The 26,569-nt window shown below is 40.1% G+C and overlaps 1 protein-coding gene across 1 annotated transcript in view; it reads right to left on the bottom strand.

Annotated features, from left to right (window-relative positions):
• LOC120541537 (insulin-like growth factor 1 receptor) overlaps positions 1–26,569 on the bottom strand; it is a 384,927-nt gene that overhangs the window by 149,163 nt on the left and 209,195 nt on the right. The gene's annotated exons all lie outside the window — the stretch shown is intronic.

Below are 26,569 nucleotides of genomic sequence, written 5' to 3'. Positions count from 1 at the left end.
GGTGCATTTGTGTCTCCCATAAAAGTAGCTTCACTTGAAATCACTTTGTGATTGTGCACGGGTAAAAACGTCTGCTGAAGTGTCAGATTCTTCTTTAACTCTTCTGCTTTCTGTATCTTGTGCATTGCATTCAGGTCTTTCAGGTTATCTTGATGTTTTGTCTCATAGTGCCGTCTTAGATTAAATTCTGTAATTACAGCCACATTAGCTCCACAAATGAGACACACGGGTTTACCGGCAATGTCAGTAAACATATACTCAGCCTCCCATGGGTTTTTAAAGGCTCTATGTTCAGAATCACCTTTTCTCTTCGGCATCGTGTGGGCTAGATTCGCAATAATTTGCAGCATCATAAGCTAGACTTGATTAACGAGGTAAGTGTTCGGCAAGGCAGTTGAAGTGCTGCATTATGGGATCTGTAGTTTATTGTATTACCAGCGCTTCATATCCCCGGGCCATTAATAACAATAATATATAAAATGATCTCGCGGGCGGATGTGGCCTGCGGGCCTTGAGTTTGACACATATGGACTAAATAGAACTTGAAAAGATATATTTTTTCAAATGTGATCGCGCAATTCAGATCAAGTTGACGCGCACTACAGTACATCGAGCCCGCGTGCTATTGTGGTTTTGCCTGAATGCCTCAATAAGTCATCCTCCCCTCGCTCTTACTTTTTTACCGTTCATCTAATGAATACACTGAGTATGACTTTACCAAAACAATCATTGATCGCGAATAAAGTATCCATTATTCATAAAGCTTCAATTGGTGAACTTTCTTTCTGCGTTAACCGCATATTTTTTCATACGTCTCAAACCAAGGGGATGCGAGGCTAAAATGTATCGGGAAGCGCGCGTACATACTCAGTGGGTCCCCTCTCCGGAATCGAACCTCGAAAGCCGGCGCTAGTGGCGAAGCCTCTACTATTGCGCCACGGCGTGTGGTTTGTCTATTTGAGCGTAGCAGTATAATTCAGTTTTTGTTCAGCACTCTTTGGAACTGTTGCTTTTTGTCTGCGTACTGCGTCAGTTCACGTGAGCCGCTGAATGTGGTTTTATATGTCACTCGCTTGCTTCTAATTGTTTCGCTGCCTTCTTAATTATATAATGTATGTTTTCTTCAGCGGTTTTTGGAGCTCTTCCTGGTTTTCTACGTACTGCGTGATTACGTGGGAGGCGTAATGATGTCACACGAAACTCCGCCCCCACGACTTTCGAGCTCAACTCCATTACAGTAAATGGAGAAAAATAGCTTCTAGTTATGACCATTACGCGTAGAATTTCGAAATGAAACCTGGCCAACTTTTGTAAGGAAGCTGTAAGGAATGAGCCTGCCAAATTTCTGCCTTCTACCTACACGGCAAGTTGGAGAATTAGTGATGAGTCAGTCAGTGAGTGAGTGAGTGAGTGAGTGCTTTGCCTTTTATTAGTATAGATGAAGAAGCCCTCGGATAAGAAAGCTATCAATATAAATACTTCTGAATACAAAGCACATTTATTAATTTTTTTTTTTTACTGATTTTTAAAGTTTGTCCTGTTTCACTACTACTCGGACAGAGCCATGGGGAACAGCTAGTGATTACTGAAACTAAAACAGACAAAAATAAAACAGAAATGTCCTTGTGAAATAAAAACTAAATTAAAACTAAAAATACAAGATGAAGGAGAATTAAAACTAATCTGAATTTCCAAGTAAAGTCCGAAAAAATATAGAAATAAAAACTAATATAAAAAGGCAAAACTATAATAATCTTGCATCTTTCTTGGGCTGTAGTTCCTTTTTCTTATGCACCAAAAAAAAAAAAAAATCACAAGGTCACATATCGCCTTTCCACTTGACAGGTGTGTTGCTGCTGCAGCTCAGCCAGATAAAGACCTTAAATAAAGGGCACGAGCCCAAAATGTCAACCTGCACTCTGTATTGAAATACAAAGTTATGTAAATAAACATATAAAAGAAACTTAACCAAACTTGAAGAGGATGGTGGCTATACACAATAACTACTGTGCATTTCTCTCATTAAGCTCTTGTCCTGTTTTTACCATTTGTGTCAACTCTAAGGAAACCACTTCTTTCTTTGCACCCTAATCCATCTTGTCTTAGAGCTCACTCTGTTGTGCTTCCACTTTTGATTCGAGTTTCCATGAGCTCCTTCCCTTATATTCTCACTGCTTTTTTTGTGTCTGTCTCGTCTTAACCTCTAAAAAGTTTCCAGTGGGGAGCCTCTGTTATTGTGATAATGAATAAGAATCGCGGAGCCGGGGCCAAGACATTGCCAATTCAGTTCACATGACACAAACGAAGGCGCAAGTAGTGCAGGCTAGTGATGTGTCAAATCAAGTGTTTTAATGAGTCTGAACCCACATCTAAGGAGAAGAAGCCATTTTTTGTAAGCCATTATAATACAAACAGTTAAAGCAAAGGCGGACATGACATTGATACTTTTTTTTTGGGTTTACTTATCATACAAAAGAAAACAAATCAGAGTTACAATCATAGGAAAACACAAATGCTTCTGATTAAACAATAATAGCTTACTGTCCTTCGCAGGACAGGTAGTTAGCAATCTTCTTTCCTCCAATGGAAAGGGACTCTCAAAGGGTTAAAGGATATGCGGTCACACCAGACTTAACAGACTGCCTTTAATTCCTAAAAGTCTAACTTATTAACAAAATACAAGTGATATGTTGATATTGCTTTTCATGTAAGTAGCTACTGTAAAGCAGATCAGCACTAATGAAGTGCTTTTTATTTTGCAATTCATGGGTCCCTTCATGTGTTTGAGTGCTGCTGCTTCAGGTAACACTTCTCCACAGCTCCTTGCTCTGCATTTCCAACAGTATGATACAAACGTCACAACTACCATTCAAGGAAAAATGCTTTCAAGTTTGAAGCCCCAAAAGACAGTTTTTCTTGGTCAACCTCCATGGCAGTAATGTTTGGGAGAATTTAGCACACACTCTAATTAACCTTAAGGTGATCTAGGTTGAGGCATCCTGAAAGTTATGTGTGTTGGGAGAGATCCGCTGCAAGTCCTCAGCAAGCAGCATCTGAGATGCAAAGCAAAGTCTGCATCAGAATTGCTCCATCGCCAGGCTTAACCAGCTGCAGACAGATTTGTGTGGCATTCCACCTATATTTATTCCATGTGGCCTTTTTGCTTTCAGTAATTCTCATTCATAAAATGGCTGCTTATTATCTCTGGCTGCTGACTTAGGAGATTGGAGGAAAAGCAGCACAGAGATCATAGGGTATTAGGGGGTCCCCTATCCATCACAGTTTATGCAGGAAGGATGTTGCACTGCCTTCTTCACAACTCCAAAGTTTTCTAGCAATGATGTGGTTACCAGCCATTGTGTTAACAACAGGAGGGAAAAGGGGGGTTGAGAATACAAGATGTGATATGCCAAGATGTGTGGTCTCTAATGTTGCTGCTTACCTTTCCCTAAAATGGATAACTCCACTAAAAATCTACATCAGCAACAAGCAAGAGGATGGGACACTTTGATCAGCCTGAAACAGAGGCACAAACTAATATTCTCCACCCAACAATGAGACTTACACATCAATCTGCTGCACAGAAGTGAAGCCATTTACTTAAACCAATCCCTGGCTGAGAAGAGGAGGGAGGTGAATGGAAAATTTAGAACTGGGGTCTTCACCTCCCACCCCCTTTCCTTATTTACAAAAGTGGCTTTGTCCTAATACTATGGGCTTGGACTAGCCAATAGAAAACATGCTAGATAATCAGAGTAGGCCCCAACCCCCTGCTGTTGTGTGGGAACCCCACCCAATTGAACTGCAGGAGAGTTTGCAATCTTAGATACGGTGCAAGAAAAAAAGCAGGCAAGCAAGCAAAACTATCAGATACTAGCACAGAAATAATAAGCTCTTCTCTGCCAAGTCACCTATAAGCAATGCTAGGCCCTTCATTGATAACAACACAATAATGTCATTCACTAAGAGCAGCTCTATAAGATCTGACAGGCATTTGCATAATTAAGGAAATCTTTCTGGAGACAGAAAACAAATTTGTGGTCACCTTCATAAACTCTGGGCTAAGTCCAAGGGAAAGAGTGGCTGGAGGCGAACATAATATAAGGTTAAATTCTGGATGCTCGTATCTTAAAATAAATTGCCGTCAGTCAGGGGCTGGGATGGGCAAGCATGGTCCTGAACAGCACAGCTCTCCAACAGTCAGACACTGAATCAAACCTATTAGAGACCCCTTATTTAATTGTTTTTTTTTTTTTTGCTTTTGTTAGCAGGTGTTTATCGTGGCGGAGTTATTAAAAACTTCCAATAAAACAACAAAACTCAATTGAACAGGCTATGTTATGAATGATTATTAATTACTGTCAGTGTCCAGGTGGCACTGAGGTTAGTGCCACAGTCCCACAATTCCAAGGAAATGCTTTCAATACCCATGCTGGTTTTGCTACCTGTGTGTCTGCATGGATTTTCTTTAGATACTCTGGTTTGAGCCTATTTCAAAAACTGTTATTAGTCTGGGCAGGTGGTAATTTTGAATTGGAACGGTGTGGCTTAGTGCTTGTGTATCCTTCTACTAAACTTTTTATTTGCTGCAACTATTTTAGCGGAGACTGAGTTAATGCTAGTACATTGGAACCTTGGTTCATGAATGTCTCGGTACGCGTACAAATCGGTTTACGACCAAAATGTTTGCGCCGATGATTTCCACACTTATTGCATTGTTCTTGGTCAGACATGCATGCTTGCATGTGTGTGTGTGCTTTCGCTGTGAACTCTTTGTGCTCTATTTCATTTCCCTTTCAGTTCGTACGCGCCGATTACTGTATTTAAGCACGTGTTGAGCCTCTCCCTGTTCATTGTTCTCAGTCAGACGTGCGTGCTTTACCTGTGAACTCTTTGTGCTCTACAGTATTTCGTGTGCTTTTGCAGTTAACCATGGCTTCTAAGCAAGTCAAGAGTGCTGAGAAGAAAGTTTTACAGAAAATCGAAGTAAAGAAAGAAATTATTGAAAAGTATGAGCGTGACGTTCGTGTTACTGATCTTGCCGCAGAGTACAATAAGTCATTCTAAAGCAGAACGAATCTGTTAAAGCAGCTGATGTTGCAAAAGGAGTTACGGCGTTAATCAGGCAGAGGCCTCAAGTGCTGGAGAGGTGGAAAAACTGTTGCTAGTGTGGCTGAACGAGAAGAAACTTGCAGGGGATAGCGTAAGCGAGGCGATGTTATGCGAGAAAGCCAGGAAGATTCATGGCAATTTGCTGCAAAACTAACCTTCTATTAGTGGCGAAAGTGAGGAATTTAAAGCCAGTAGAGGATGGTTTGAAAAGTTTCGGAAGAGAAGTGCCATTCATAGTGTGGTAAGGCATGGAGAGGCTGCTAGTTCTGACGCTGAAGCGGTGAAAGAATTCGTGAAGAATGTCACAAAATTAGTGGAGGACGAAAACTACATCCCGCAACAAGTCTCCAACTGTGACGAGACCGGATTGTTCTGGAAGAGGATGCCGAAGAGGACCTACATTACCCAGGAAGAGAAGGCTATGCCTGGCCATAAACCAATGAAGGACAGGTTAACTGTTTTGCTGTGTGCTAATGCTAGTGGCGACATAAAAATCAAGCCACTACTTGTTTACCAATTTGAGAACAATCGTGCTTTCAAACAGCACAATGTAAGTAAAGCCAGACTACCTGTAATGTGGAGGGCAAACATGATGGGGTGGGTCACAAGGACCTTATTTTTCGGAATGGCTGCACGAGGCTTTCGCTTCCGCCGTGAAGCAGTATCCCGAAGAGAATAACCTGCCTAAAAACTGCCTTCTTCTGATGGACAATGCACCGGCACACCCTCCAAATTTGGTTGACGATATGGTATGAAAAATTTTAATGCGTAGGAAAAGGCAAGTCACATTAGACTGCTATTTCGTGAAGTCTGATCCACCAGCTAAACAGGTAAAAACACCAGAAACCCAAGAAATCACAGAGAAAACACCTGAAGGAGAACATCCCTCCATCGCGGAGCCAGACTCTCCCTCAAAACTGTAACCTCCTCTCCACTCAGTTCCTCCTCACTTCCTTCATGTCAGAACTCGACTCATGCAAGTTAAGTTTTCTTGGTGGTTTATGATTAGTTTTTGTATTACGGATTTTTCAAATGTTCATTTTTCAGTTCGTAGAGTGAATTGTTGCAATGTTACTTTTCTTGGTGGTTTATTAAATTTCTGATTTTTCAAATGTTCATTTTTTCCCTTGTGCTTAAAACTCATTTAAAAAAAGTTTACACAGCGATCAGGTTGTAAGGCTATTAGCGTGAACTCCTGCAATGTTACTTTCTTGGTGGTTTATGGTTGGTTTTTAAATAAAGTTCGGATTTGTTCAAACGTTCCTTTTTTTTCCCCCTGTGCTTAAAACTCATTACAGCGATCGGGTCATAAGGCTACAGTATAACGCAAACTCTTGCAATGTTAGTTTTCTCTGTTGTTCAAGGTTTTCTCAGTGTTATTCAATGTTCTTACATTATGTTTACTATTACGCTGTGCATTCTATGGTTTAATTAACTATATTTGTGCTTAAAAACTTAAAAATATATATATTTACATACAGTTTGTATGGTCTGGAACGGATTAATTGTATTTACATACAATCCTATGGGGGAAATTGCTTTGGTTCACAACCAAATCGGTTTATGACCAGAGTTTTGGAATGAATTATGGTCGTGAACCAAGGATCCACTGTACTCAATTTTTCTTCCCATGTCCTACAGATCTGCATAGAAGGGCAACTGGTGATTCTAAATTAGTTCTACGTAAGTGTGTCCCATGATGTACTGGCTGTACTGGCCACTAAGTGGTTCTTGTGATGGACATTTTTTCCCCAATTTAGTTTCCATCCTTCATTCATTGTTCTGGTAAAGCCATGAACCAACACAATGCAAATATGCACTGATATCTGAAATGCCAAATTCCACCTTTCCAGGAACTGCTTAATGCTAGAAAGTGTTATTAAGGACAGCCATTTTCATAGTAACTACCCTAACTGCAATGCAACACCACTGGTACTGAATTATTTCTTTGAACTGTATTCAAGCTCTTTTTAGTGTCTTTCATTTGTGCTGCATGAAAGTATGTTATCAAGATAGCATTTCCTGTCATCTGACACACCCCATTCTGCCCACTTTTCTACCACCAACATGAGTTGACACTGGATTACCGCACTCTTCCACTGGCAGGAAGTTTCACAAACAAGGTGAAAATAAAGGGGATTATTAAGGGGCTGATGCTCACTGTAGCACTATTGAAACTTTTTATGTAGAGCCCCAAATTTATGTCAGCATTACTGTCCAAAAATAACTGTGAATATGCCTGGGACTGAATTTTAAAGCCAAAGGGTACAAATTGCAAAATTAGAGAACGAAAATAAACAGGAAAAGAATCAGATGCTTAAGAAACAGTTTCACCTGATTAGCACTAAACCTGCATCCCCAGATCTGCACTCTGCAACAGTGTGAAACTCATGCCTCAACAACTGTGTGGTGACAAGTGCGTCAGACCAGGCTTGCCTGAGAAATTCCATATTTTTGCTCCACTTTCAACTTTAGCTCCTCCTCCCAGTCCATTTCCTCTCTCTCTGTGCTAACAGTTAGTGAGTCTTTTACAGCAAGCCACTAACATCACCTCTAGTGCTCCTTTGCTTGTTTCTCTGAATAAAGGACCCAAATTCAGTTTTAGCACACTTGGGAAGAGAAGAGTGTAACTTGACTCTGAAAAATCTGCTGTTTTACTAGACAGACTTCTATGGTATTTTGTAAAAAGAGTAAAGTCTGCAAAACACTCACAGGGACCAAAGAAATTAAAAACATTAAATGAAACTTAAGTCCTCTCCTGAGCTATTGCCTGGAAAAAGGCAACTGCTGATCACATTTTAATAGGCATTTCTTTATACAAATACAAAATGAACAGTATAAAGTGTTTTTTTTATGATAAATACAAGTCAATGGACAATATTAATGAACACATTTTCAACAAACTGGCAAGTAGTTTCACAAGAATCAGACTGAATAATATGAATAGTATTACAGTGTATCACAACCAGAAACATGTGAAGAACTAATATGCTTATAACAGATGTAAAGGTGAGTGGTACAAGTGCACAGTAACTAACACTGCTGCCTGATAACGCTGGAGTGCTAGATTCAAATTCCAGGCTGGGTCATCCCAAAAGATATGCCTGTTCAACTGGTTGGCAACACTAAATGTGCCCAGTGGGGGGTCAGTGTGTGAGTAAGCCCTGTGATGCACTGGTATCCTCTTAGTGCCAAGGATATGTTCTACCCGCAGGATGCTGAACTGGATTAAACACATTCGATAATACATGGATGTTACTCTCAATAACACATACAAACTGAGCAAGTGAAATACTTAGATATTCCCGCTAATTAGAAACCTCATTGTTTGTCCACGATAGCAGAGAGATGACAAGTCAAAAAAATAAATTAAAGAATACAAGCAATAATCAAAGTCATTATTGGCTAGAACACTTTAATATTATCACTGTAGGTATAAAAACAAAAAAATGAATACAATCCAAAAGGACCTTTAAAAATTTTCTGAAACCCTAATCCCACAGGATGGGTAAGCCATGAAGCCAAAACATAAAAGCAATCTAGTGCCAAGCTTGGGGTTTGTTTGTTTGTTTGTTCTGTTGTTTTTCCAGTTTTCTGGAGTGGCGACCTGCTCCACCACCACCTGATCAAAGCACCATGATGTCCCTACATTGATGAATTAAAGGCCAGAAATCCACATGACCATCATCATCAAGTTCTTCCATGAGAACCCTGAATACCACTGATTGAGGTCATTTATGTTAGGTTGACTGCCTAGAGGGGGCTGGGTGGTCTCGTGGCCAAGAACCCCTGCAGATTTTATTTTTTCCTCCAGCCGTCTGGAGATTTGTTTTTGTTTTTTCTGTCCTCCCTGGCCATTGGACCTTAATTTTATTCTATGTTAATTAGTGTTCCCTTATTTTAATTCTTATTTATTTTGTCTTTTTTCTCTTTCTTTATCTTATAAAGCACTTTGAGCTGCATTATTTGCATGAAAATCTGCTATATAAATAAATGTTGTTGTTGTTGTAGTAGACCGATTGTATACAGGCCTTTACAACTAGCAGCCTGGAGTGATGGTGATTAGTGGGAATTAAGGGGTGGTGGTTTTTACAAGAGAAGAAGTTGGGGAGGCTAGCTTTAATCCCTGGTCTGAGCCCTTGAGTAAAATAGAAAGCCGTCGCTTTAAGTCGTTCCTACTGTATAATGTGGTTACTGAAGTTTTCTATTTATATTTGTTCCTTCTTCAGAAAAGGAAATTCAACCTATTAAATCCAGATGTGGAGAGTCAAAATGGCAACAGTGTTTGAGGATGAAGCAGTTCTGGTAAGCCTGCATCAAGCACTCCTCATATAAGCTTCTATAAGAGAGTGGCACAAAGGAAATAAATAAAACTATCATATAGAAATGCATCATAAATGTCTAGGCTCACCAATTGGTAAGGATAATCAAATTCTGTAAACTAATTATCTAGTACACCAGGAACACTATAACAAGGCACTTTACTCAAGCATCAATAAAAACAATAAATTAAACTCTAAATTCTTTTGTTGTAACACAAATCTTTCTCCATGCATACAAATATTTTACTCGTCTGATGAATAGCTGATGTAAGAGTTTGAATGCATAGTGTTGAGAAGCATTTATTATAAATAGCAAATTAAAAAATGTTACTACTGCGCATAACTGAATATTCTGGTCTTCCATACCAAACACATATGTATGGTATAAACATATGCCCACACATATTGTGAAACTTCTGAACTCTTTTGAGACCCTACCCAATGGGGCGACATGCAGAAGCGCGATTCTCTTTTGACAACCTCCCCATCCACCCTGCAACCGCAGATCCTCAGCGTCAAAGAAACAAAGAAACAGCTACAAGCTGATTGCTGCCACGCACAAAGTGCCAGTCGCCCAATGGGTGATGCATTGTAACTTGGCCACTGACCTGGCCCCAACTCTGCCTGTTTGCTGTGTCTGTGTATAGTATAAGAGTAGATCCTGCTACAATAAATAAACTTGCTGTACATGTTTCAAGTTGAATAAAGCTGGTTTTGCTGGAGTACTGAGACTCAACCTCGTCCTTGTGGTGCAAGACACCGACTCGCACGTCACATGGTACCAGGTGTGGGGTCTTACACTAATGGAACCCCAAGAGGCACTAACATCCCAATATACCGACGGTGCAAAACGAGGCACCTGTGTACAATACTGTCTTCGCGCTCCCCAGGGATGTGCTGGTGAAGATAGCTCCATCGGATGACCCAGAGTGCTTCCTATTCTGCTTCGACCACACGACAACACTGATGCGCTGGGACAGGGAAGCTTAGGCAGCTATTGTGGGCCAGGTTTTAACTGGGGAGGCCATACAAGTTGTGTGAAATCTCCCTCCCAAAAAGCTCAATGATTATGACTTCTAAAGCAAAAGGTTCTCCTCCTCCGCACAGTTATCATCACAGTGGTCAAGAGGTGCCAGTTTCATCTGTAACACCCTATACGAGGACAGACCCAGGACTTATTGCACCTGAATCAAAGCCGGATCTGTGGTGACACTTCTAAGTGCATTGTGGAGAAACTCGCTATTGGCGCAGTCCTGTCAGGGATAGATGAGGGCCTCTGTGATGAAATGCTCCAGAGCGACATACACTTGCTGTTAGTCTAGAGGGCGGCCAAGTTACCTGGAGAAACAAAGGGGCTGCCTGGGCTTGGCCCTGACTTCGATCCAACCAGCACAGGCTCGTTGGGTTGCCAGCACCAGGTGTGGAAGGCGCCACTGAAGGAACACCACAGTGCAAACTAAACGCAGCTGCTATTACTGTGATCAACCGGGACATCTAACCCAGAAGTGCCACCTCCCACCTGCACAAACCATGGCCATCAGTCAGTCTGGCCCAGGTATGCGGCTCACAAGTCTCCCACAAGATGTCAAGGGAGGACAATTTTAAGGTCTCTATTACATTGGCCGGACATGAATTCCCGGTGCTGTTGGACTCTAGAAGTGACCTCTGTGTAATCCGCCATGACTTGCTCCAGCAGACCCCTTGTAAGACCACAGACCAGGTGAACATTCACTACGTCCATTAAAACATATGAGACTATATTACCCCTCTGAAATTTCTGAAAAGGTTTGGACCGCCATATCGGACACTTCACCCTGGCCTTCTTTTAATAGGAAAAAGGAATGCAGATTTCCCACGGGTCTTGGCAAACTAAACAGCGCCTCCCTTTACAGTGGATAGAGAAGGGCTCACTGCTGACACTGTCAGTCAAGGAGCAGGGTTTGAAACTGAACTGGAGTTGTCCGGGGACAGCGTAAATGACCTCCCCAGACTGGACACCAGCTATGGACCCTGACGAAATAGCAGCAAGCTGTGAGCAAGATGCTACATTAGACACAGAGGTTGCTGCACTGTGCTGATAGCAACTTGGATTTTGTATTTAGACAAGTCCAAGTCGCCAATGACTCATACTATCTGAAGACATAGTAAAAAGCCACATTTTAAATAAGGATGGTTTCCTGTATTGGGTGATTTCTGATTGATTGTATGATGGGTGGAGCTAGCATTTGGTGGTGCCAAGTGGGCACAGGGAAACGGTTTAAAAAATTGCTGAAAGTCACATTTTGAGGGGTCACCTTGGCATGGAAAAGACAAGGGAACACATTTCAAAACGATTTTATTAGGTGAATATGGGCCAGGATGTGGAGCCATTCTGTAAAGCCTGCCCTAACTGTCAAACAGTTTCCACTCATATACCCGATACGGCACTCTTTGTACCGATGCCTATTTTAGATGTCCCCTTTGAGAGGGTGGGACTAGATAATGTTGGCACACTTTCCAAGAGTGAAAATAGGTTTCAGTACAGGCAGTCCCTGGGTTACATACGAGTTAGGGACTTTAGGTTTGTACTTAAGTTGAATTTGTATGTAAGTCGGAACAGGAACATTATTTTAATAAATGCTATTTTTGACAGACTGTAACCAAGTGCTCTGCCAATGAATGATGGAGTTTCACCTCTCTCTGACCTTTTTTGTATTTCTACTTTATTTTCAATGGTGATGGTTTTTCTCTTCTTTACTGTATCACCAGCACTTGTATCAGATTTGTGTATCAGAGACATTCTTGAAGGGTGAAGACAAAAGGTTAAGATGAGCTCTTCTACACAGTATTGTACACACTATCACGGCAGGAATGCACCCGTCGTCAACACGTCTGATGTACTAACAAGAGACAACTTCCTGCTATGTGTGTAACAGTACAAGCAGGCTTGCTATTGAGAATGAATGGGGGCGGCGAGAACCACCACACAGTCACCTCCACTACAGTATGCTGCCTGTAGCGTTTGCCCACCGAGAATGAACACGGTGTGGCCAAAGGTGGGTAGTGAATTGCCCACCACTGCCCCCATTCACCAATCAGCCACCCAAGGCACACTACAATGCTACCCCCCACCGCCCCGTTCAATGGCCTCCATTCAGCCACAACTGGGTCACCGCTTGCAGCATCACCAGCCGCCCACCGAGAACAAACGGGGCAGCCGTGTGTGGTGGGCAGGCAGTGAAACGCCTCCGCTCCATCGAGCCTCCGTCCAGTCAGGAGTAGTAGCTGAGGCAGCGACATGGGCTGGCAGCAAACCGCCCCATCAAGCCGCTGTCCTGCACACAAGTGACAGCTGCAGCCCTGGTGACTATGGACCACGGGTCATCACTTGCCGCCAGGAGCCGCCCGAGGGACACTACACTGCACAAGCAGCAAAATCGCCCACCTCTAGCCTCCGTTTGCAGCGTCCCCAGGCCGAAGATGACAGAGCGGCAGTTACAGAGGCGCATGTGTAATAGCTTCAGCCCCGTTCGTAAGTCGGATGTCCGTAACTTGGGGACTACCTGTATATACTTGTGTTAGTCCATTATGCCGCAAGATACCCAGAAGTGGCTGTGTTGCAGCGGGAGGGTGCCCAGTATACTACAAAAGCACTCTCAGAAATATTCGCAAGATTCTGACTGATCAGGGTACACCTTTTATCTCTCACATCAAGAAGCAACTATGCGAATGTTTTGCAATTAGGCAGTTGCAATCCAGACCATTTGTCTGCAGATGATAAACCGTGAACAATTTAATAAAACCCTACAACTGATGATTCGGCAGATGATCATGATGACCCGACCTCCTGGGATACAGTAGTGCCCTCCCACCTGGTTGCTGTCCATGAGTACCCACAAGATTATACCGAGTCCTGTCAAACTACTATTTGGCTGTCGACCACACAGGTTGCAGTGATATTTTCATAACAAAAACAAGAACTGACATTAAGACAAACAGAGAAACTAAAACTAAATAAAAATAAAACTTAGCGGTATGTGAACAAACTAAAATGAGAACAAAAATTGAGTAAAATCAGAAAAAAAAAAAGCAATAGCATTTTCGTTCAATCCGGTTCAGTAGTGCAGAGGGGTTGTTTGTAGGTCGCCCTGAGTGTTCAGTTACATTGTGCTGATCTTGTAACTTGGGCTTACTACAGTCACCTGGCACAACTTCCATAAAGGATTGTTTGTTTGTTGAGCACATTTGGCTTGTCAGGTTGAAGCAGTAAGTACTTGTGTTTAACGATAGAAAGTTTTGCACAGATGTTTACGGATAGAAAGTAACATGAAGAAATACTTTAATTACAGCGCAGATGATAATAAAGCAAATGTAGTGTCCTTTTTTTTTGGGTGGCATATTGTTAGTAGATACGTCCGTAATATTTTCTTTTACAGTAATACTGGCTTGTATGTGGCTGTAATATGCGTCACTGTATTGGGTACCTTTAATGTTCTCTCGTAGTAACACTGGTTTGCATTTCCGTAAAATGCTTGTAATTTTCTCTGACAGTAATACTGGCTTTGATGTCCATAATATGACTTTAATTTTCTGTCACAACAGTGAGCAATCAGCAGAGTGTCCCCAGCAACTGATGTAATGTGTGGTATGCAGCTGATGATCGTGCCTGTGGCGTCAACACAGCAAGTACTGTGCAGTACCCCAGCAAGTATTTTAATCTGTGGTGGCGTGCAGCTGATTATTGCATGTGTGGCGTCTCCCCAGCAATAGATTTTATGTGCACGGTCGCGAGTATACAATCAGCACTCTCCCCTGCAATGATGTCCTTTATTTGCTTATCATGCGCGTTCAGGGCTAGGCCATTCACTGTGTGCCCAGCTTCCAGTGTGTGTGCTTTATTTGCTTATCATGCGCGGCCTCAGCTAGGCCATTCACTGTGTGCCCAGCTTCCAGTGTGTGCGGCCCCGCGCATGCGTACTTCACCAGAAGACACACACACGGACACCTGGACGCACACAGGGGTTTTATTAAAAAGGATGGGATCAGACTAAGAAAAAAAATCCAATATTTAAAAACTAAATTTTGACCATAAATAAAATATTCTTTTGCTTTTCATGTTTTCCTTTTGTTGAATAGTCCGTATAAAAATTGATTAAAGCATCAGAATTAAAAGCTTTTAAAAACAACTAAATATTTCAATTAAGGTCAAAATTTAAATCCTTTTTTTCTGTACACCATTCTGTACTTTAGAACACATGGTGTGCAGAGCACACTTTCTTAGCCAAATATGGGCCTCAACCTATCTGTGTGTAAAGAATGCCGATGAGATATGAAACATAACCAGTAGTCAATGTGCATGCTGCCAGTTAAATAGTGAATAAGCTACTCTTTTGGGTTCATATAATTGTAACTCTGACTCAGATGGAGTCAGTGCCTCACCAGCCATGAACCTCACCACATGTCACTGCTTTAGTACTGCCAGCAGAAATAGTCAACATACAGTCTGCTGGCGCCAGTGGCCGAGGACCTTGTCTGTGCACCTGCATTACAGGCGTTTGTCAAGCGAATATTTTCGCTGTGTGGCTATCTGTGCAATGGACATCATTGCAGCACAAAGAAATCTCTCAAAGTGCGTGCTTGTTTAAAGCTTAAAAGCAACATACTTACACAGACTAGTTTCTTGGGTTGAAACAGTTGATCTTGCTGACAATTCTCATTAGGCCACTTTATCTGTTTGATCATTGATAGTCAAGCTGTGTTTGACGGCATTAGGAACTGCAAGTGTATTTTTTATTTTGAAAACATAATTTGCATTGAAATATGTGTAGGCCAATATTTGTAGTCTTGCCTTGCAACATTACTAATGTTATTTTAAAAAAAAAAAAAAAAACACAAAAAAAAAAGAACTAAATAAACATAAAAATTGTTGACGCCACTGAAAACTAGAATGAAATAAAAATAAAAATTAATTTTATAAAATAATAAAACACTACAATTAATATCAGAACTGAAATATCATTGGTGGGGTGCAAGACATTTTTCAAGAAGAGTGGAAGAGGACTCACAAGGCCCCTCATGTGGGTAGGTGTGTCAACAGAGTCATTTCACTGAAGGAACAGATTTCCAGGTTGTTCTCTATTGTGGTGGAACATCTGCACAGCAAGCAGGAGGTGCAAAAATGTGATTATGACAAAATGAGTAAACTTGGAGAGTTTAACACTAGAATCCCTGAAGCCTATGAAAAATGCAATGCCAGGCCACCTTAAATTCCTTCACACCTCTTCATCAGCATCTTTGTCTTGAAAATGTGTTAATCAGCGCAAGCAGCCTACTATCCCATCCATCACCGACACAGCTGAACTTCTCCCAGCTTAAGTCTGTTTATATGGGTGTGAAGTGTCTATAATTGTAGAGAGTGAATTATACATTATTTGGAATCATACATTTTGTGTATGTTCCATGTCTCCAAAGATCTGGGTAAAATGTAGGATGACAGGAAATGCAAGGTAAGAAATGTTGAACACATACCCTAAAACAGAAAATTTTTTCAATTATAGTAATAATTGACAAAATGCAGACGTGAAGTGTACAATGTGTGAAGACTGAAGTCCAAATATCAAATAAATACTTTTATAAAAGGTGTAACAAAACACTTTTATTCAAGAATATAACCAAAGAAAAGTAAATCATTCAATTTACATGTTGCTGTCAATGAGTAAAAACCCAAACCGAAATGTCAATCGCCAGAGAGCAGACTTGCCTGCTTGGCTGGTGCAGAAGTAAGAACTGCTGTCTCGTAATTAAGATGTTGGTAGTTCGAACCCGGGTTCTCCCTGTTTTGAGTAGTGAGCTGCTATCATTTATATTATATAATCAAAACATAAATTTGATTTGAATCTGTAACACCCGGTGTAAATTTTTGCTACCTGTAAAAAATTTTTTTAATTCAGTTTTATTCTCTCATTCCCGTGGTACAACAAACTTGCCTCTCCCTCTCTGAATTGATGCCGTTTATCTCCATTCTTTTCACAAGAGTAGTGCAGGTTCTTGCCTTCCTCAGGATCGAGGGATGCTACAGGCGGTTCATTCCCAATTTTGCAGATAGGGCGTCTCCCCTCACTGACTTGACAAAGGGCAGGAAGAACCATAATGTTGTCTGGACTGATACCTGTGACAGAGCCTTCTCACAACTAAAAGCCGCTTCATCCTCACTCCCGGTTCTGCAAAATCCAGACATTTTGAGGGAATTTATTCTGCAGACCAATGCAACTACTTTTGGTTTAGGAACAGTGCTTTCACAATATTTTGAGGGGGAAGAACACACAATCACATTTCGCAGTAGGAAACTGCTTCCCAGGGAGTGCAATTACTTTACCATTGAGAAGGAATGTTTAGAGATTGTGGGTTGTGGAAGCCCTCCGGTAATATTTGTGGGGATGGTGGTTTACCCTAGTGACTGACCATGCCCCGCTCCAGTGGCATTACAGACAGAAGGATACCAATGCCCGGGTCACTCGGTGGTTTATTAGTTTATAGGCATTTGCTTTTGATGTTTGCAACTGTCCTGGGGCTGCATACATCAATGTTGACATTCTCTCACGTTGGCTGAGCCTTGGACGGTTGCGTTCCCACACTGTTGTGGACAAAGCTAAGGGGCCAGATGTGAGACTTCTGAATTCTTTTGAAAAAAACTTATTTTAACATGGCTTTCTCATAGCTTCATTTTAGTGTAACCCTGATAATCTGTATATGCATTTAATTTTATTATTTCATGGCTCAAAACCCGTACTAACCCCTACTTTCTCTGCTCTTCTTTTTTCGTTTTTCTGCGGTGGCGCCACCACCACCAGATCAAGGCACCATGCAGACCCTACATTGATGGATTTAAGGCCAGAGGTCCACATGACCATCATCATCTAATTCTTCCACGTGAAGCCTGAAAATCATGAGGACTGATTGAGATCATTGATGTTAGGTAGAATGCCTAGTGGGGGCTGGGCGGTCTTGTGGCTTCAGAACCCATGCAGATTTTTTATTCCAGCCCTCTGGAATTTTTTTTTTTGTCCTCCCTGGACCTTACTTTATTTTTTGTTAATTAGTATTTCCTAATTTTATTTTTATATTTTTTCTTTTTTTTTCTTCTTCATTTTGTAAAGCACTTTGAGCTTTATTGACATTATTTGCATGAAAACGTGCTATATAAATAAACGTTGTTGTTGTTTTGAGACCCTCCCTAACAAGATGAAACTCAGAAGCACGACGTCCGTGTTGGTTGAGGGTTGCTTGTCTGTCACCGAGGCAACCACAGATTCTCAGTGCCACAGAAACAACTACAAGCTGTATATCAAATGTTGTAAGTTTCCTTGGATAAAGGCATCAGTTAAATATACTGCATTAGCTCAAATTATTTTTTCCTAGTGATTTTGCTTTTGTTGATGTCATGGCAAAACAATTTTAAAGGAAAGTGTATTCTTTTGAACTGAAATATGCAATCAGCTATGTTCCCAACAAGCTGTGCAGCAATATTGCCACTCACATTTCTTGTATGTGCTGTGCAACATTCAAGAGGCTCATCAATCACTTCTGCTACATTCTTCATTTAAATAAAGCATGTGCTCAGAGCATGTAAACATTACATATTGACAAGTAAACACATGGCGGCTAATTCTCTTTTCTAATATTGTTACCAAATTCCAATAAAAATTCATCAAGGTATTTCTTTTTTTTTAGATTTAGGGGCAGTTTTCTGTTGTGTGGAGGGTTTCCCCTTATATATTGATATATTGAACTGTCCTTATTTAGGTGATACTTACTGGCCTACATGTACCACCTTGCCAAATTTCATCTTTTTATCTAAACGGGAAATAGAGTTTGTGTTGAAAAGTCAGTCAACCTTGCATTTTATATATATGTAATGGTCAAAAGATTTAGAAAAACTATTTTTTTTAATCTTTCCATTTTTTTTTAATCAGTTGAAATGCAGTGAATGACTTACAAAGGTGAAAAGGCAAGCAGTAAACTGCCAGCAGCTTAAAGTTTAGGTTAGCAAATACACATACATATACACACGTATACATACATACATATTATATATATTATATATTATATATATTTTATATCATATAAAATCCGCGATAGAGTGAAGCAGCGAAAGTCGAAGCACGATATAGTGAGGGATTACTGTACATATATATATTTTATATGTAAGCATCTAAATATATAACACGGATTTTTCGCTGCTTCACGGGTTCTGCAGACAATGGGTCTTTTTACTTCCTGCACATGCTTCCTCAGTTGGTTTGCCCAGTTGATTTCATACAAGGGACACTATTGGCGGATGGTTGAGAAGCTAACCAATCAGAGCACACAGTTAAGTTCCTGTGTGCTGATTAACTCAGCGACACAGCGCTGAATTCGATTCTGCGGCGTTAACCAGGAAGTGTCGTCTCGCTCATTCAGCATCAACGTGTTTCGCTGTGTAAAGAGTTAACTTTTGTGCTCATTTGTGTTTATCTTTGTGCATAGTCAAGCCCTTCATTATGGCTCCAAAACGGCAAGCGCCAACGGAAGATGTTAACGATTGCCAAAAAGGTAAACGTTTTGGATATGTTGAAGGAAGGGAGAAGCGGCACCGCTGTAGGACACCATTACGGCATCAATGAGGCTACAATTCTTTTTATTTAAAAAGTAGGAAAGGAATATAAGATCTACGGCTGCAGTGTCCTTTTAACCGGGGTGCAAAACGAGTTGTCAAACAGAGTAATGATGAATTAAGAGAACGAGAGAGAGAAGAGGTTGGATGATGTGGCGATAGTGAATCAGGAAGTGCAGTGGATTAGTAAAGACAGCTATGACGAGGAAGAAAAATGGAAAGGCCATTGGTCCAGATGACATACCTATGGAAGCATGGAGGTGTATGGAGAGATGGAAGTGACGTTTTTAACCAGATTGTTTAATGGAATCTTGGAAAATGAGAGGATGCCTGAGGAGTGGAGAAGAAGTTTACTGGTGCCGATATTTAAGAATAAGGGGGATGTGCAGGGCTGTAGTAACTAAAGGGGAATAAAATTGATGAGCCACAGCATGACATTATGGGAAAGAGTAGTGGAAGCTAGGTTAAGAAGTGAGGTGATGATTAGTGAGCAGCAGTATGGTTTCATGCCAATAAATAACACCACAGATGCAATGTTTGCTCTGAGGATATTGATGGAGAAGTTTAGAGAAGGCCAGAAGGAGTTGCATTGCATCTTTGTGGACCTACAGAAAGCATATGCCAGGGTGCCTCGAGAGGAGCTGTGGTATTGTATGAGGAAATCGGAAGTGGCAGAGAAGTATGTAACAGTTGTACAGGATACGTACGAGGGAAGTGTGACAGTGGTGAGGTCTGCGGTAAGAGTGATGGATGCATTCAAGCTGGAGGTGTATTTACATCTGGGATCAGCTCTGAGCCCTTTCTTATTTGCAATGGTGATGGACAGGTTAACAGACAAGATTAGATAGGAGTCCCTGTGGACTATGATGTTTGCTGATGACTTTGTGATCTGTAGCGATAGTAGGGAGCAGGTTGAGGAGAATCTGGAGAGGTGGAGATATGCTCTAGAGAGGAGAGGAATTAAGGTCAGTAGGAACAAGACAGAATACGTGTGTGTAAATGAAAGGGAGGTCAGTGGAATGGTGAGGATGCAGGCAGTAGAGCTGGCAAAGGTGGAAGAGTTTAAATACTTGGGATCAACAGTACAGAGTACTGGGGATTGTGGAAGAGAGGTGATAAAGAGTGCAGGCATGGTGGAATGGGTAATTTGTGACAGACGGGTATCAGCAAGAGTGAAAGGGAAGGTCTACAGGACGGTAGCGAGACCAGCGATTTCACTGCTCGCACAGTGTAGTGTTACATGGATGGCTCCCGGCGGAAGGCAGTGAACCCTGGTCCTTAGTCACCGGAGCCACAGCTATCGCTCGTGTGCAGAATGGAGGCTTGATGGGGCGGTTCACTGCCCGCCCATGACGCTGCTGCAGCTACTGCTCCTGACTGGACGCAGGCTGGATGGAGCGGAGGGGGGCATTTCACTGCCCGCCCACCATATACGGCTGCCCCGTTTGTTCAGTGGGCGGCTGGTGACACTGCAAGTGGTGACCCGGTTCTGCTTGAATGGAGGCCATTGATGGTGAACGGGGCTGCGGGTGGTAGCACTGTTGTGTGCCTCAGGTGGCTGCCTGCTGAATGGGGGCAGTGGTGTGTGATTCACTACCCACCTTTGGCCGCACCGTGTTCGTTCTCAGTGGGTGGACGCTGTAGTGGAGGTGGAGGTACAAATTTAACTTAAGTACAAACCTACAATCCCTATCTCATACCTAACCTGGGGACTACCTGCACATACATACGTACATACACACGCACGCACGCACGCACACACACATATATATATATATAAACCACTGTGCCATCGTGCTGTATTCTTCCATTTAAAAATAGCCATATTTGAATGATTAACATTAAAGTGCATATATTGTTAAGATCCTTTTATGTAATTCAGTTTAAAACTGGTTTGATTTATTGTGTTTTTAGCTAATCTGTACTTGTGTGTGTACTGTATAATTGTAATTTGTACAGTTTGTTTACCTTTTCAGTTTGAACGTATTGTAAAGCTCTGAGACTGCACTCAGTGAAGAATGCAAAACAAAAAAAAATAATTGAATAGCTTTGTACAAAATAAATTGAATCATATTGTATCAATTCATCCATTTTCTACTTTGTAATCATTTGACCTTTTAGTGATTTGCCTTGGCTCGGTATGAATGTATATTTCATGTGGTAACTTTGGCTGCTTCACCAGCACAAATTGGTATCTTCTTAATTTTTTCTGTTCTTTTTTTAACTCATTACATTTTCTTTGCTAATTAATAGAAAAAAGACATAATGAACAAACACAAACAAAAAGTCACATAAACTGATATTAAATAAGATTACTATAAATTGTAATTTGCCAAGGAATTTGTGACAAGGTGGACCTCAAAGACTGTGTTTATTAATATTCGACATCTTTCTCAAACCCATTATTCTTTTGGAAGCAGTCTCCAGTTAAGTTCCCTAAAACCATATCAAATCTTGTTTATATAAGACAGGTTCTGTTTGTCTCTATGTCTTTCACAAACTAAGCAGTAGGGTGCACTACATCATTGTGTTGTAAATATGTACGTGACAAACACTGCACACAAACTATGAACAAGTTTCACCATAATCACCAGAAAGAATATCATTACACCCCTCAAGATTTAAAAAAAAAAACACAGACTGATTAAGCCCATTATCACAAATTGTCATTTATTAAGCAGTCCTGGCCAACAAGGAGTGAGCTGGATTGTTTCTTCATTAGACTTTTTATTGCTTTAATTAGGTACTTTTAACAATATTGGTGGCACAGTATAACATATACTTGGTGAGCAGAAACACTGGATAAGTTAAAGTCTTATAACAGAATAACACAGATATTACTGTTCACCTCATGAATACCGATTTAACTGAACTGTCTGCTGTTCTTGTCTGAATGGATCCATAGCACTCCTTACCATGGTAAGCAAAGGCTCAGAAAGTTTGTTATGGTTTATTTAAAACGTTGGTTTTGTTAGAACAAAAGCTGACCATACCAAGAGGGATTTACATGACTTCATTGTAGCAGAGCCCCCCTGGTGATGCACTGTGCCCAGGCAGCATGGCAGACAGCACAGTGTCAAAGTGAAGATTCAATCTTTTTAATGAATTATTTCCATTTGGTCTTCCCCTCTTGATATTTTGGCAGCAGATTACGTACTCTGCAGAATAATTTCCAGCAGGTCAAAGAATCCTTAATTCCCAAATATCAGCATGGGTTTGGAGCTGGGAGGAAATGTGGCATAGCCTCAGATTGTAAAGCTGCACAACAAACACAAAGGTAGGTAATGAAGCTTCATTCAGCTGTGCCTTTTTTTGAACACAAAATACACCTACAAACAGAAATAGTAAAAAGGTGGTACCTCTACTATGTCTTTACTCGAACATACCATACATTTCAATATTCCATGAAAATACTATGTACACAGGCCTTCACCATGGAGATTTTAGAAGTCCAACATATATTTTACTATTCAACCTCCATCTGCACCTTGTTTGTACAATTCAGGATTGTAACAGACAACAGTTGTAGAATATTTTTACTTCGCCATTAGGTGGAAACAGAAACAATAGAAATACTGAGCTGCATTCAAGTATATAGAAAGGAATGGACGGACAGAACTGCATTCCTAAGAAGGAGTGATACATGACCTACGCCTTTATTAAATAACGGCATATTAAATGTGAAATGTATTAGTTTGTTATTTACCATATGATGCAGCTTTTATTGTGCAATGCTGTGTGTGAGCCACTGTGTGTTCCATTTGGCAGATGGACATGGTGCATGTGTCCGTTAGTTTACTAGGTAGCTCTGTTGTATAAGTAATGCAATAAAGGACCTCCTCGCTTTCTCTCTGTCAACTATAGTATTGAAAATACATACTTTCATAGTACAATTTTTTCTAAAAAATGGTATGATAGTGAGGATACAACTGCATTGTTATACAGTGAAACATGAGGTTGCATAAACTTGACTTTTAATCAGGTGAGCAATGAGACCATTTACTTTATATACAATTTAACCCTTATATTAGATTCAGTTATTATATTAGACTAGCTGAAATACCCAGCGTTGCCCAGGAGGAAAATAAAATATATATTTTTTTTAATTTTTTGTGAAAAATATAATTTAAAAAAAATCCAGAACTTTAAAAATAAAAATAAACAATGAAGACTCACTAATGTGCTTGTCTTGCGGTCTTGTATGTATGTTATCATCCAATTGACGCTCGGAACAGGCCAACTCTAATTTCAAAAGCAACAGGGGTGCGGTGGTGCTCAAACATAAAGAATGCTGGCAGTCGCCTCCAGTTCGCCCTCTGGTGGTCATTCAGAGTGTCAAATGGATGATAATGTGCATACAAGAGCACAATATCACCACCCACTAGGGTTGATTTCACCCTGCAATATTTTTAGTCAACCAATGAGAAACAAGTGCAACAAGTTTCATGAAAATCACTTCAGCCATTCAGAAGTGATGCTGGAACATACATACATACACACACACATACATAAATAGATAGACTGATAGACAGATATACCCCGTGGCTGCGCCCACATAGTAATGAAACAGGACAAACTTTAAAAATCAATAGACCTTGGCACTATATCTGATCATGTTCAGCTCTGACGGGAGAGCATTCCCCACGTTGGGAGTAAAGCAGATGGCCGTGATATCTTCGGCAATCAGGACCTACCCTGTAAAACACATGGAGCTCCAATCTCTCTTTCAAAAACATCAAAAGTTACTCCTTATCAATCTCTAGATAATAATGTCTGTTGAACAAACAGGTATCGCTAGCTAAGCGGAGGCAAGGTGTCCTCCAACACGTGGCAAGACGTAGACCACTCGAAAAAAGGCTGGCGAGTGAATGAGGAAGGCCCCGCCCCCTTCTCTCGGCCCACAACCACACTCTTGAATTTGCATAAATACATCGGTACCGCAGGCGAACTATGGTACTTAGTGCAATGAGAGAAGTCGCAAAATCAACTGGAAAGTTCAAGCAAATTATAGAAAACAATCAGATCTAAATCCGTTAAGTAATTCTCTTGTGAAAAGCAGACAGACATACAGACAGAATGTGCTTGGACCACAAAATTTGTAAAGTCATTTCTTAATGAGCACCTATGGGCCAAGGGTAACCTACATTCCAAGTCCCAAGTCCCTCCCTCTCTATAGATTCAGTGTTTTGCAATATAATCCATAAACACAGTACCAAAACAGACAAACAAATTTGTTCTGTTGTATGTTTATAGAGAAATCTTTTAACTGTTTTAAACCAACCAAGTACTATCACTGGAGTTCTACTATTTTTCTAGATAAAGAGTTGTGATGTGGAATAAACTGAATTTTAATAAATAATTGTGCTTGATGGCATTTTAACCACCTATGGTATGATGCACCTCTACTTGGAATACTTGAGCATGGGAAAAGCACTATACAAATAAAATGTATTATTATTATGTTTTCTCCCTTGTCTTACAAACAACACCATAATTGCTTTTTATTTTACCATGCTTATTTTAACTTCACCTGTTTGTTGTCTGGTACAAATCTTGTAATCGATATTTAACCTACTTCCAATTGTCCAAATGACTTGAAGTTGTACACAATTATTCACTTCCGATGTCAATACATGAATCAGTTTCAACAATTGATCAACTAATCCATGTTAATTAAGAAATGAAATTTTCACATGAAGAATAGTTCAAGATTTCACCAATAGATGGCGCTAGTAATGAATAGAAATATTAAAGGAAGTATTGAAATATTGATTACAAAATTATACTAAAACAAACCAAAGACTAAAAAGTTGAAAATAATATATATAAAAAAAAATACTATTTAAAAACCACGCTTATATTAAGTTAAAAAATGTGGTAAAAAGTAAATAAGTCTCTCATACATCACAATCAGAATTAAAAAACACTTCTTAAAATCTTAGCAAAAGCACCCACGCGTTTATTTAATGAGTGATGTATGAGAGACTTATTTTTTGCTTTTTAGTACAATTTTTAACTTAATAAGCGCATGGTTTTTAAAAAGTATTATTTGATATATATATATATATATTACTTGTTACTTTTTAATTGTCACATCTTTCACTGCCAGTACCTGACTATAATATGAAGCTTTTTTTTTTAGCTTATCAACTCTGAATTTAAAGTCAGCTCCCAGGCATTAAATAATTGCTCTTACATTGAGGAATCCCTGCTTATTCTGTAGTTTTCTAGCAGTTTGGCACAGTTTTGACTTTTGTTGTCTGTCTAACTATTTGCTTTCTTTACCCTCTTCTGGCCAGCATTTTAAGCTTACTTTTTCCAATTTTTATACAATTGTTTAATTCATTATATACTCCACTGTTACAGCCTTTTGCTTTTTTTTATTAACATTTTTAGATTTCTCAGTTGGGCAAGGAATTTTCTTCTCAATCTCGAAAATGTTTACTACTTCTGAGAATATCTTTTCACACAATGTAGAGTTAAGCTTATGTGTTCAAGATGGGGTGAAAATCATTAACATTCCTTGTAGTGGTTTCTGTAACAACTGTTACATATACACTTTTGTCTAATGACAACACTTGCTTTTTTACATAGTGTAATCCAAGTAGGTTGCTATTTCATGAGTACTGTAATTGTATTTATCATTCAAAAATGCTGGAACTGCAATAACTTTAGAAATTTTCTATCCAGGATGCCGTAATAAATATAAAAGGACATCAGGGTTTATGCAAGCCAGCTTGATCTTTGAGAACATTTTAAGCGCAGGGAAGATATGTACAAGAAAGTATGCACAAATGGCATGATAACTTGTCATCTCAGACCAACTGAGTTCACTATTTAATGGTGACATTTTCACTGAAGATGAAGAAAACATGTAAATCACTGTAGCTGTGCCTGGAGTTTTAAAAGAGAAGCCAGATATTGCTGCTCACAACAGTCATTTGTTTCATCAACTCTTCAAAGACATGCTGGCTTTTCCAGAGGTGTTGTAGAAATAATCTGAAATATGGAGACATTTAATATTTTGCACAAAGAGTGAACAATGAGGTTCAGGCACATATTAAAACCATTCATCCATTTACAAAATGAAATAAATTCAATTTTAGAATTGTGGAGAAATTATCTATAATGACAAGATGTAATAAAAGGCAGAGACCAATCCCTGAATGGGACACCAGTCCATCACAGTGCAAGCTTACTCAAGGGGCCAGTTTAGAGTCTCCAAATAACCTTAAATGTATATCTTTGTTGGGATGGGAGTTAAACTGAATGCAAAGAAAATAATTCATCACACATGGAAAGTATGCAAATATCTGGGGCTGTCAGAAGACAACAGTAACTTCTATGCTACCCGAATGTGATTTATTCACCAGGTGGATGGAGCAAAGAACAGAGAAGTCTAAAGGAGGTTATTAGAGACAGGTGCATAAGAAAATAATACCAGCAACATTTTTGTTTTCCAAAAATCCAAAGTGTAAAATCTGCCAGAGCAGGCTCTAATACT

The sequence above is a fragment of the Polypterus senegalus genome, chromosome 12, assembly GCF_016835505.1.
Source record: "Polypterus senegalus isolate Bchr_013 chromosome 12, ASM1683550v1, whole genome shotgun sequence".
In the NCBI taxonomy this organism is placed as follows: domain Eukaryota; kingdom Metazoa; phylum Chordata; class Cladistia; order Polypteriformes; family Polypteridae; genus Polypterus; species Polypterus senegalus.
Note: the sequence above shows the minus strand (reverse complement) of the source record. Positions and strands in the feature narration are given on the sequence as shown.